The 14,137-nt window shown below is 39.0% G+C and overlaps 1 protein-coding gene across 2 annotated transcripts in view; it reads left to right on the forward strand.

Moving 5' to 3' along the window:
- The window catches only part of BMPR1B (bone morphogenetic protein receptor type 1B), a 230,289-nt gene that overhangs the window by 114,455 nt on the left and 101,697 nt on the right, over window positions 1-14,137 (forward strand). The window contains exon 1 of one of the 2 annotated variants that reach the window (XM_033061223.1): window positions 2,494-2,565. The exons of the other annotated variant lie outside the window; for it this stretch is intronic. The gene's annotated coding sequence lies outside the window, so the exon portion shown is untranslated. Of the gene's footprint in view, window positions 1-2,493; window positions 2,566-14,137 lie in introns of those variants that run through there. 2 annotated transcript variants of the gene reach the window in all.

Raw genomic sequence — 14,137 nt, forward strand, 5'->3', positions numbered from 1 at the left:
TCATCCTCTGAATGCTGTCAGACTTTTCTAGCACACTAAGTTCATGGTTTTTGTCAACACACTGTCCTTTTATCCTTTAATGTCGTGATGCTGGTCTTCTGTGCTGTCACCTGTGCAGTAACCCCTCTGCATGTGCAATGCCAAATCCTCCTCTCACTCTTGTTTACATGTCTTCTTTTGCTTCTTTTTGTGTGGTACAGCAGTAATGGGTTATGGTAAAGTGATGCTGTATATTTATTTTCAGAAGAACAGGAATGTGCATGTTTTATTAAAATTATGAGCTTCTCCTGAAAAATTTTAAGAGATCTAAGATAATTCCCAGTTTTAAAGATGTCGATGTCTAAGAATAACTTCTTGACATTATACTACACATAAAGCTATGATAAATACTTCAATTTCTTGCTCAGTTTTACGAAACCACTCTGGTTTCTGTTTTTTGCTGGGATTTTTTTGTGGCAGTTTAAAGGTTTGATGGAACGATATTATGAAACTGTCATGTACATGATTGAGGGAGAGAGCTCTATGTAGGAGCTTTATGACTGAGAAACTTGTAATGAGCAAATTAGTTACACTTTGCATCTGGCACTTCACCAAGGCTTAGCAATTACCCATGTCATCCAAATGTATTTTCATTTAAATACAAAAGTTTCTGTGGCATCAGTGACAGGCTTCTAAACCAAGGCTTTATAAACAGCGTCCATTTAAACAAAGTCAGCTTCAGTAGTGGTGTGTTACTAATGATCATCTTCGCTTTTCAAGCCGCACAGTAAAGATAAATAAATTGTACGAAAGGAGTGCCTTAACTACATGCACAAGGCACTAAAAGCACTTCCAAGGGCTGTTGTTGATGAAAGTAGTGGAAGCAAAGCAGTAAGATATAACACATCTTTCAGTATGCATGGAGGAGATGAAATTCCTGTTTTGTTCCAAAGTTACTATTCAAACTTCTTCAACTTGGCAGAGCTGCACATAGATGAATAAACACTGGCCACAATCTCAGTGGTAACCTCAAAGGTGTGCAGGGATTCTGGCCATGGGATTATGCCAGGCTGTGCATTGTCTAATCACACAAGCTTGATGGTCCTGTAAGCCTTGGAACAGACTGGGATTTATGCATAGCTATTGTCCTGACAAGGAGAATTTCATGGTCATAAGCTGCCTTAAAAAGACACTAATTTTAAGATAAGCTCCTGTAGCTCTTAGTGCTAACGCAGTTATGCTGTGGTTTACATTTTATTTGGGCAAGCCTCCCAGTTGTGCCGTCCAATGTATTGATGAAAGACAGGACAATAATCTGCATTTGTGGTGCCTGCCCACCACAGTGTACACTGAGTGCATGCAGCAAATATGTAGTTGTTTGTGCTGATCTTGCCATCTTCGTTTCAATTTCCCTTAGTTTTCTGTTTCCCTTTCTTAACAGCCCAGTTCCTCAGTGGGTTTACAGAGATGTAATTCTGTTTTATGTTTTTTTGATTTTTAAACTTCGAACTTTTGTTTATTGCAGGGCAGGATTGTGGGTTCCTGCCACCAGTGATGTCTCATGCTTACTGTCATACTGTCCATAATTATTAAATATGAATTTGAATACCACTGACCACTGACAGAAATTTTAAGACACTGTTAATATTTATTCTTCATCCCGCTGTGAATGCCTATACAAACTTAATGATCTTGTGTGAATTTTGTGACAGACTCATGCTTTATTCAATTTGAAAAACTTGTTTTATAGAAAACATTTTTGCAGAATTTTTTGACATCTGCATTTCCTGGGAATGAAATTCTACAATCATAGCTGGATGTGCACTGTAAAGGGAGCTGAAACAAAAGTGCTTCCTCCTCCTTCTCTCCTCCCCCATTTTCCCACTTGTTTGCAACAAGCCGTCATTTTTCTTTTTTGGTTTGTTGTTTTTTGGGGTTTTTTCATATGAGTGTCATAATTACCCCTCTGTGCCTGAACTGGGCCTGCAGGAAAGGCCCACAGCATCTGTAAAGTTGGCAGCAGGATGGTATTTCCAGGCAGGAGGGGTGGGGAGCCCATCCATGGCTTTGTCTGAGCAGCTGAGAACTTCATCTGAGCCATGCCGCGGTGTACATTAACACCGACCTGTGCCATCGGCAAGGCAAGCACTGAGCAAGTGTTGGGGCCAGTATTTATAGACAACTACGTAGCAGTCCTGGAGAGAGAGACACAGAGGGAGTGCAAGAGAAATCTTGGCTGAACTGAGGGCAATTTTATTTCAGGTTTCTGTTATTTAAGCAACCTTAAATAAAACCCCTGTGCCTCTGTCTCCTCTCTGTATCGTAGCAGCCCTGCTTCACATTAAGACCAGGTGGAAGCTACAGATTTAAAAGAAGACATTTGAGGGTAAGAAATTGATTTAGTGTCATTTTTGTCTCCAGTGTCCCAGCCAGCTCACTGCCCTTCGAGGACGCTGCCTCAAGAGTTGGTGCTGTGACTGAAGCGTGGTGCTGCCTTTGTGTAAAGATGTTCTGCATGTGGGCACTTTGTATACAGTTACCGAGGAGTGCTGTGTAGTTTCTTCATTTAGCAACGTGCTTGAAAAGGTCAGTCAGCCTCAGAAAAGCATCAGAGAAGAAATACACACACTCTACTTCCAGTACTGAGAATAGTGTGGGTCATTTAAAATACTGTCTCATTGTAATGTCTAGGTTGTGGCTTAAAGCATCTATTCCTTGGTTGTATTTGCACGGCAAGACTGCTGCCCTGTGTGCACTGCTTTCAGCAGCAGCAAATAAGACAAAAGTTTGACTCAATCTTCGGTCTTTTGTTGTATTAGCAAGCAGAGTCAATACTCAGTCTTTCTCTGAAGAGTGGGACAATAGTTAATGGATGTTCTTACATACTTCAGTTTAAAAAATGAATAATTTTTTAAAAGGTGGGGAGTTGAGTGGGTTATTAGGAGAGAAAAATTCCTTTCTTCATGAATTGGTCAAGGTGACACAGAACACGCACCCCTGCAGGATATTCCCTGATAACAGAGGGGAAATGATTGTTTACAGCAAACTGTTATAACCAAAGTGAAAGAGAGATTCTTCCTCTCCTACCTTCACACAAGCAGCTCCCCACAGCTTTTGAAAAATGAACCTTTTTCCATTACTCACAGTATCTTTTTCAACAGCCTCCTGAATACATACAGGCTGCTGAGTTCATTAGTCTTCTTTGTTTGCGTATTCTAGGGTGTAATTTTAAAAGCCAGGTTACCTAAAAAGGGGATAATTCTTCTAAAACTCTCTCCTGGCAGCAACATGTGAAATCTGTACAATTCAACATTGATGTTTACTATGGTTAGTTCAGAGAAGATTAATGTGTTGCTTAAAGAACAGAGCGTTTCCCTGAATGAAATTTATCAGTTGACAGCCCTGGAATTACTTCTTTAAGTTAAGAAAATATAGACTTTGGCACTGGTTGAAGATTTTTGGGGGTGAGTGGGAGGGTGGCTTGCAACTTCAGAGGGTGTTAGACACATACTGAATACGTGTTGAAAACAAAAGTCTGTTGAAATAACTTTAAGCTCAAGGCTCAGACTAACAAATAAAAGAAAATGCAAGACAGAGCTCACGTCAGATCCTTAGCTGTACTTGTTAACACTGATGTTTTGCACGCATGGGGTGCATAACATAAGCACCTATCCACCCATTTAAGATTTAGCAAGTAAATGACAAGTGGTGTTTTCCAGGTAAGTAAAGCAGTCAATACAAGAACCTGTAGAAAACCATGTCTATATTTAAAGATCCCCTAATTATTATTTCCTGTCTGTGTTACTTAGTTCACATTTTGATTAGACACTGGTATCACTAGAAACATTAAAAAAAAATACATTGGGAAATGCAACAGGAGAGACAGAAATCTACATCAAATGGACAATTAATACTAATAAAACTAATCTGCTGGGAAATCCTCTCATTACAGAGCTATTCCGGTACATGGACATTGAAAAAAATAAAAAAAGATAAGAATCAACTGCTTTATAACTAGTGAATTTCATAGACGACAGCACTGTCATGTCTCTTGGAGGTTTATAAATAACTGTTAAATGCAAGATGAAACCTCCTATTTTTTTCCTCTTCCTTACCCACATTTATCTGTGGTTCTGTTTGAAGGTTATAGGAATGTTCTTTGTCTACATCTTGGCCAAAATGGAACTAATAAGGAATAAGAGAAAGTAAAGTTATTGAAAAGTGACTTAGCATAATGTATTTGGACACAGCAGATTATTAGGTATCAGTCTGCATTCTCAGTTTTAGTGTTGTGACTGTGCATCCCTTGATGATCACAGCCTGGACAGGTTTTACTATTACTGTATTTTATTACTACTGTTACTTTTGATGCTGTAAACATAGAATTGATGCCCCATTGCTGAACCTTTGTGGTCCTTACAGAGCCTAAACTGTTCTCCAATAGCTGAGGTACTCTGTGTGCACATCAACCCTGGGTAAATGTGTCTTACCTGTGGGCAGCAGGTAAAAAAAAAATCTCTCATTTAAAACCAGGGACCATAAACTACAAGTGTGAACAGTATTGCAGAGTAGCTAATGCAGCATGGTATCATATGACCTTACAGTGAGATAGGTTGTTAGCTTAATTAAGTAAAATACTTTGTATTTTGCAAATCTAAGGAACATTGAAGGAAAGATGTGGAGAAAGTACCAGGCCTATAGATATTGTTGCTTCAGGGAAGGGAGTAGCCCCTGAGCTGAATTTGACCTTTTCATGAGGATCTCGATAGAACCCTGTATGAGCTCTGTAGGTAATTTTTGTTCTTTGTGATGGAGTTTTCTTGACCCTTCCTAAGCCCCACAGAGAGATGCTTTAATGGCACATTAACCTACTGATCAGTGAACTCTGTGCTAATGGGTCATGCTGGAGGCAGAGATTTTCTCTCTGATTGCTGGGATTATGCATGGAAAGTCCAATTACCTGCTGGGGCTGGGGTGAGAAAAGTCACACACTGCCTCTTCAGCATTGTGTCTGCAGGAGCTGTAACAGCATTGGGTGTTGTAGGGCTAATCTTGGGGCTTTTTGGCTGCTGTGGACAGTAGGATGAACACTTTTTATTATGTGACTTCTCCCATTAGGAATTGGAGCAGAAGACATAAAAACACATTAGTGGCCATGGCTGTGTTTCTTCGTAACCATGTTGTGTTTGGGGTTGAATGTGGCTTATCTTTGGTTTTTTGAATGTCAAAAGTCAGCCTGCCCCTTTTTAAGTCGTTCTGGACCTTGAAACTCATTGTACAATTTCAGCTTTAGGAAATGCGTTTCCAGGGATGGTATAAAGAAGCAGGATATTCTCTTTCAGGTTGTGCTGCCTTGCTATTTATCTTGCTCTCATGTTCTATTTAAGGAATCCCCATCAGAACTCAGTAACCAGGCTGACACAAAAACTCTGCTTTCACAGGGGAAATGAGATTATGGCACAGTTAAAAAAAAAAACAAAAAAAACAAAAAAACTGTATATAAAAAAAGTAAGTCTTTTTCTCAAAAAAAAAACCAAATTAAAAAAAAAAGGCATGCATATGTACATGTAAAGGTAGCTTCATAAAAATAGGTGCATGCCTTGGTTGAAGTCCTTACACTCCTTGGGGGGTTTGGTGATTTATAAGAGCAGGGAGAGGGCTGAGCATGACTTCTGACATTATTCCTAATGATTGTGTGCCAGTATGGGAACTTAGCTTATAACACATCAAGTTTGAAGAAAACATATTTTGAAAAGCTGTCTTGGGTCTGGGAATGCTGTTATAGTCTGCACCAGATTATAACAAAAATTATAGCACAAAGACTTTACATTAACAAGCCAATACCTGATGCAGAGAGCACATATGTGGGTTGTGAAGGGTTCAAGTCTAATCTCATTATTTTTTTCTGGTTCAGGGCAGGGATGTGGGGTTGCATTTCCCATGCTGTACCTGAGCACTTCAGGACTCTCCACCTGTGGCTATTTCTCTTTGTATGTATGCTGAGATGCTAGTTGAAATGGAGACTCAGACCTGGATCTTCCAGTTTGGAAGTGACACTTCTAATGTCTGAGCTATTGACTTATTCTCTGTTTTGTGATCTGTCTTAAGAAATAGTAATTTCCATGTGAAAATTCTATAATTCAGAGCAGGGTATTGGGTATTCTTTTTTTCCCTCAATGATTTTTGAGGAAATCCTTTTTAAACATCTTGGTTTCAAGAGATTTCAAGAGTAAAATCTATATTTGGGTTTTTGCTTTTTTATTTTTCTTGGGTTTGTTTGGTTGGAGTTTTTGTTTGTTTTTTAATATTCTTTTCCATTCAGAAATCATCTGGGGCAAACTCATTCCTAGTAATAAACATGGAAGCAGTTGTTTCCATCTTCAAGCTGGTATCCTCTGCACTGTGTTGTCCTTTTTTAAATATGTGTTCCCATGCAGAAATGGGAAAATTGGCATAAATTTACTTTTTATGCAAGTGTTGCCTCAGTTGTGATTCTTTTCAGTGTCAGAAGAGTGGCAACTTCCATTTTTTTCATTATCATATCTTGAAGATGATGACTTTGGGAGCTCGTCATGTTTTGTAATAAACTTGAGAGCAAATTTTAAAAATAAAAAATGTGCTTATGCAACCAAGTTTTGGGAGTCAGTGCTCTTTCCCTCCTTAAGAGAGCTCCTCTTTGGCTCCCATGTCTCACACAAGTGATTTTGCATTCCCTATTCCTTACCACCTTTAAATTCATAAATAGCCATGTTATTTTCCTAATGTGAAAAACCTTCCTAATCAGAACTTTTGAACCCTGCCTGCAGGTGCCCTGTACAGCACCTGCTGCTGGCACACTGCCGTGAATTTTTAAAACCTGAGCTGGCATTGGAACTTAGTCTTTGGATGAGTAATGAGTCTTGGATTTTTCGGTTTGATTTGTGTTTGCAAATAACTACCAAGAGCTGCTTCGTATTGAATTTCACCTATCACTGAGAAGAACTTGGTTAGAGTGGTTACATCAACAATGTTCTGTATGGATACCATGGGAGTATTTAACATCCAAGGGGAGCACTAGTTAGCCTGAGGGCAGGTGCACATTCAATATCACGTACATTTACAGAACACTGTATTTGTGGGCACTAACTCCCTTGATCACTGACCTTTATCTTTTTCTCTGCACAGAGGAAGTCCATTCTTATTTGAGCAAGTCTTAGTTGCTTAACTGGTGCTCATTTAGGCAAACCAAGAATGCAGAGAATTATGTGTGGTTGCTCGTTAATACTGGTTTAGAAACAGCATTTGCAGTGTGAACAGTTCTTTCAAGTTTCTAGTCTTTGACACGATGTGAGAGTACTTAGATCATAAGAAAACTCAAGTTTTCTTACCATTTAAAAATATTTTTATTTTTTGTGTACTGCTGCTGCTTCTATTTTTTTAAAGTTTTTAATATTTGTGTGAAAAAAAATATAATGCCATTGCTGACACTTCTCTGTGATTCATAGTTAAGACTACTGAATACTAATAGTCCCAGACACATCTTGAAATCTGATCTACGCTGCCATTCTTATATTTTAGGAGTTACAAATGCACAGAACCTCCTTTACTACACAGAAAGAAGGATTTGGGAAAAGAGCTGGAGCTTTAAATATGCTTTTTAGTTAAGATTATGTCTTTCATGTCGGAAAATAGAGGCAGATTTTAACATGGATGGCCTTAACAAAATAACAGTGCTTCAAAGAGTGGCCATGAAGAGCAAGGACCAGGTGACTACTGTGTTCTAAAGTGCTAATTGAAAGTCATCAGCCTGTTCCTGTGTCAAACTGGCACTCAATAATGCATTTCTTGCAACAGAGAACAAAATGGTCTGATTTTTCTTTATCCTTGTGGCCTACATTGTTACTTGGCCCACAGGTTATATGTTTGAAATCTCTCACATAAGGTCAGAATACCCCTCTGCACTTTGCACTATGTGCCAGGGCACTGATGTGAGACCATGGTTTCTATAAAAATTGAAGCCACTGAATCGTAGTTATTTACTGTATTTCATCCCACCTCAGAAAGCGTAAGTATAAAGTGTGATTTTTAATTAACAAGCGCATTGTCCCAGTGCTTTGGCTTGGAAAATTACGTATCAGTATCTAGAGAGTTTAGCAGACCATTCATTTCTCCCTCCAAGCAATAAATAGTATCCTTCAACTTCCCAGGAATGTTTTTGTGCTTACTTTTAGCAGCATAGATACATATGAAGTATTAATGATGAAGGTAAAATAAATGAAGAGTGATAATTGAATAAAACTATGCCATTTGCAAAGCAAAACAAAACCCTCAACTCTTTCCAGCACTGCATCTCCTTCATTTCATCACTACAATGCCTCATGATGACATCCACCAAGAGTTTTGCCCACTAACCTTGAAATGTATCTGTGTGCTTATTGTCAGGACCTTGCTGGCAAATTGAGCTTGACAATGAGATGGTGAAGGCAGGGGGAAGCAGGGTGACCTGGGACGCGCAGTTCTGCTAAAACCTTTCAAGGTCCGTAGAGTGCCTTTTCCTTTCCAATGAATCAAATTACCAACTGGGCAGTGCGTTCACTTAGCTAATCATTAACGGGGGACCCGTGAATTATGGAGCTCGTAACCCTTTCTCATGCTAATTAATTTTTTCGTGTGTGCTAAAACACTCTGCTGGTGCTGTGGGAGCCTTTAGCGGGGACGAGCGCAGAGCCTGGGCTGGGTGTCCCGGAGCTGGGCTGGTCCAACTCGGAGCCCCGTTGCTTCCCGGGCTCCGGGAAGCCAATCCTGCCGGCACCTCCTCCTGGCCAGCATTGCTGGGAGCACTCCGGGGTGGGTGCAGCCCATTCCAACCCTGTCAGCTGCCCCAGGGTCCTGGTGCCTGCAGAGGTGAGTGTGCGAGGTGAGATGCTAAGCTGTGCCCTTCACTTGGGACGATTTTCACTTAGAAGAGTAACTCCTTCCTCCTTGTGCTGGAAAGTGCAGGTATTGTAAGTCTGATGCGTGTGTAGTGTTGTAGCTCTGGTTGCTTTCGTAGATCTGTGGCCTTCAGCTATCTTGTACCAGTAAGAGTGCGGCCAGCTTAAATTCCAGCTGAAGTTGGTCTCTATTCCTTCTTCACACTGCTTGTCTCCTCCACACATTGTGCACAAAGGTCACCGTGGGTTTGAGAGTAGCTTTTACATCATTTTCTCAGCATAACAGAATGAATTTGAAATGCTTATTCTTGCATGTATGGTATAAGGATTTTGCTTTATTTTATACCAGTTAGAAAAAAAAAGATGTTTCTTCCTTGTAGTAGCACAGGCATTAAATCGCAGGTGCTGACTCAATTTCTCAAGCCACTGAGAGCAGCTGTGCGTCTTTCACATGGCAAAGAGTTTTTCTGCAGCCCTTTTCAACGTTTTGAGGGTAGGAAATCTCATACCTTCTTGATGTGACTGGAAAAGGATTCTGTTTCAGATGCAGACACTTCCCCAGTTTTTAACAAGTCCAGCTAGGGCGGTGTGTAACAGGGGATTTGTTTGTAAAGTGCATATATGGTCAGAAAATAACTCTGTACATATGCTGTCATCCTTCTTCAGAGAACCAAAATCTGTCTTCCAAAATACTTCTGCTTTCCATAGTGCAAAAATAAATGGTAATGACTTTTTACTTTTATCTTCTCTGTAGTGGTATGAGAAAATGAGCTGGATTTTACTCTAATTTGTTGATTGTCAACAAGTGTTAATTGCTTTCTAATGTGAGCCAGAGAGCATGCAGCATGACTCTGGGAGTGGTTTGTAAAGCACGGTGTTGGAAGAATAACTTTCTGTTGTTCTCTTTGCTTTAAAATTGTAGATTAAGCAAATGTACTTTGTAAGACAAATAGTGTTTTTTTCATTACATCTTTTCAGTCAAACCACTTCTCATCCTGTTGTTGCAGTACCAGGTCTTACTTCTCTTAGGGAGTCTCTCTGGCAGTTTTCAGCATCCTTACTCTTTCTACCCTCAGAGCCCTTTACAATAAAGTAATATCTGACACTTAAATAGCAATTTGCATCTTGAGAAGATTTTGAAAGTCGGCATTAATGCCTCTTCCCTGAGGCAAACGGCGCCGTGCATGTTTTTAAGATGAAGGCTACGAGTGTGCTAACTCATTCGAAGCATGCAAGGAATTGGTGCCATTTAATATCAGAGTAAGCGACTTGAGCATGTAATTAACTTTCAGCTCTAAGTATATGAATGATTGGCACTTAATTATACGAAAGAAACGTGAACTGGAGTGTCATTACTCCACCCGCAGAGTCAGTACTTTGTAACACATGCTGGGGAAAAGGGACTGACTCTTGGTCCTGAGGCTGGGCATTTTGGAGATGTCTCAATAATGTAAAATTGAAATAAGTGCTCTTTGCCATGAGCCATCTGCCTGGCTCGTACGCGAAAGAAGTAAAAATCGCTATCTCTTTTCAGTGCAAGTTTTACATGAAATGCAGGGCATGATGTAAGTGACACAGAGGTTTGCTTTTATCAGAGAGTCCACTGAAGTCACCTGTAAAACTAACAGCAGGACTGCAAATCAAGGGATGAGTGGTCATGATGCAGTTCAGTGTGAAGAAGCCACTGAAACAGTTCGTTGATTTCCATAAACAGTAGTTTAATGGTTCAAAATGATGCAAGAAATACCATGTCTTTGATTTTTTTAAACAATCTTTTTCTTATCCAAGGTAGTTAGAAAGATGAATAATTAAAAAAAAAACCCCAGTGTTTTCTTTTAAAATGATGAATGAATTGAGAATGCAATTTAAATCAGGCTTGACAGCAAATCATGATGTGGATATAGTTTTGAGAACCTTCTCTAAATAATCCTGATGATTGTGGGTGTGCATAATGCAGTTCATTAATGGCAAAAACGGGGAGATTTTAGCATTAGGTAAGTTTGTTTGTTTAGCATTAGTAAGTTGTTTGTTTGGTGTTTATTTACAGCCTATTGTTAATCTGTATGCCCAGCTAGAGAATGCGTAGTCAGAGTATATTGAAAAACTCAGCATCCAAACATGAGAGCTGTTTTATGCCTTCTTCTAAGCTGAAGCAAGCCACAGTGAAAAAAAATACAAATACTGGCGATCTCCCACAAAGGAAAAGGAAAAAAATTGTAACGAGACTAATGAAGTTAGTTAATCTAAATAATAATGAATGTCAACATCTGTGAAAGTTCATGCTTATTAAAAATAAATAAATACACACAAGTGCATGCTGCGTGAAAATATTATCTGGTGAATTCTCTCACAGTTACATTTGTCAAGGGGAGATTCTACTCCATAGGAAAGGAGATATTATAGAAACCATGTTGTTTGGGGGATTTTGGTGGCATGGTCATGGAGGAGGATATTATGTCATATTAGTATGGCTGGTAAAATTTGAGGCCCTGGTGGCTAGCTTTAAAATGCTGAGTTGCACAGGTCCTCAAAAGATTTATGAGAAATACTTACATTTCAGTTGTTGACAGTATCATGCTTGCCTTATTTATTTGCCCTGTCATCTCCTTGCCTTTGGAAATATCACCTCTAATTGTTCTAAATAATTGCAGCAACACCTGCTGGCAAGCCCAGACCAGATACAGCGGAAGCTTTCCCGCTGTTGACGTCAGCCAACAAATCATTTGTGTCTTTAGCAGATGTTTTTCATCTCTTTTTCACATGGGATTCACTTAGATCTATTCTCTTCCTCCAGTAAAGGCCAGCCACCTTTCTTAGGCTGTTTACCATCAGGAACTACATTGACTGGGTTGCTGGCACCAAACTTACATGGATTTTACTTAGCCGCAATGTTGATGTATTTTGTGTTTTATGAATTCACTTCTTCTACCCTCTCCTGTTTTTCAGAAGTTTCACATTTCATATTTTTAGCCTCCTAATTTAATCAGAAAAGTCCTCTGCATTGTCTGCCTTTAGAATGTAGATCAATCTGATGGTGTTGGCTGTCTTCCGGTCTTACTCTCTTACCATCTTGAAACAGTGACTTATGCTTCCAATTGCTTTTAATGCCTAAAGTGCTTTGTTCTTTACTTGTTTACAGTCTGTACAATTTTACAAATTTCTAATTGCTTCCTCACTGATCCTTTCAGGGTTGGTTTTTTTAAATTTAATTTTATACTATATGTTGCAAAGGCTTTGGTTCTCATTGAAAAACAAAACAAAACCAAAAAATGATTAACAAAACATGAAATATACCCAGATGAGTAGCACTACGAATGAAAACAGTAACACCACCCCATCACCCCCCAAATTAACATTGCTCATAATATGTACTTTAAATCTTTCTGTTCTTGGGATGATATGTCATCTAAGTAGGAACAAGTAATACCAGTTTCTTTTGACAAGATAGATCTGGGTAAGTTAAAAAATTCACTTTACATGGGACTTTCTAAGTTAAAATTTTTGGTTCACTTTTCTTTGGTAGGGTAGCTACACTGGAGTGTTGTTAACAAATTGATATTTCATCAGTGTACAACATGGATATATACATAAAGAGTGTTTCGAAATGTTTCAAGCTGGACTCTGATATACAGCAGCAATGTCTCCCCTCTCTCTTTCCCTCCTTTGCCAAAAAATTTTTCCCTCCTTCTAAAACAAGTGCTAACAAGCAGACTTCAGCTCTCACAGAATCCCCAAGGGGCCAAGAAAGCCATACTGCTTTATAAAGTGCAGCAAGTAAAATGGTGTGCACTTTCTCAGCCTTTGTGCAGTGGGTGAGTTCTAAAATCAGTTCACCACCCTTCAGCCACAGGTTTCATTTGACACCTTTATAAAATGCAAATCTACCAAGTCCTGGTTGTGGGCTCTTTGTTCCCGTCACTACCTTCTGCTGAGAACAGGGTTGACAAAGTCTCTCTGCGTTCTTTCAAGGTATTAACATTCCGCACACAATGCCAGAAATGCTTCTTGCCTTTTTCACCTGGGCTGGTTGTTACCATTTTGTGCTGTATTGTAGGTATTCTTTCTCTTAGTGAGAAACATCTTAAAAGCGTTTATTTTTCATCCAGGAGAGCTTTGTTCATAATTTGATGTGCTTTGTACATGATTTTTTTTTTTTTAATAGGATGTTAGTCTTTTGTCTTGGAATAAACAGAGGTGGATAAATAATTGAAGGTATTTCAGTGGCCCAAACTCTATTGCTAAATCTTAAATGTATATGCTCAACCATATTTCATACTGGGTAACAGTCTTCCTCCTATTCTGCTTATTATCCTTAATTGTCCTAAGATGATGGTTCTTGTGGCTGTTTGTTTCTTGACTCAAATTTAAAGTAAATTCCATCTTGCCACTTCTGTTATGCTCAGGTCTCTCCTAATCAAGAGTTAAAATTCTCTGCACATGATGCCCTATACTGATACATTCCTTAATATGGTATAGTTTCAGTATCTACACTATCACTTGTGTTGGCTGCAATTAAAGCTGTAAATTATACACTTCTCCCTCATCACTCCTTTCTCATTGGTGAGTCACCAAGATGTTTGCATTGATACAGTTAACAGTTTACAGCCATTCTTTCTTTTGGAAGGTTCCAGTTATAATCATCTCCAGGCTCCAAGTTGTGCCGTACATGGCCATCTATGTGGGTTTTTGTACCCATTCCAACCACCTGGGTCCCATTACTCCCATTTGGTTCCCATCGAACTGACTTCCTGTCTGTATTATGAAATTTATTTTAATTTTTGAACATTTAACATAAATGGTCTTGTATGGTCTGTCCATGAAAAAGAAAAAAAAATTGCCACCCCATGTTCTAAAAGTATAATTTAATTTCTGCATAGTCTTACTTACTTGTTGTAGTATCAGTCTATAGGTAGACAGTATCAAAGTATAAGAATGCCCTTGACAGAGTTTCTCCACAGAGTAAAGAATGTTTTTAATCTAACAGTTTTTTTAATCCCCTTAACTGTTTTTACAGAGTAAAACCAGAAAAATGCTGCAAGAGTTCTCCCAGGGTCATCTGGTTGTATCCAAAGGCAGGATCTTTATATATTTAGGCCACTCTAGAGAGACAGTTTTCTGACATTTTGTTAAGTGACATTCTGGTATGCAATAAGGATTTTTTGTTTTGTAGTGATGCCTGATGCTGAGAGTGAATTTGCTATTCTCTTTCTCACTGGGAATTTATGGGATGCTTTTCCATTTTCTTA

Source organism: Catharus ustulatus, chromosome 5, assembly GCF_009819885.2.
Source record: "Catharus ustulatus isolate bCatUst1 chromosome 5, bCatUst1.pri.v2, whole genome shotgun sequence".
Lineage (NCBI taxonomy): Eukaryota > Metazoa > Chordata > Aves > Passeriformes > Turdidae > Catharus > Catharus ustulatus.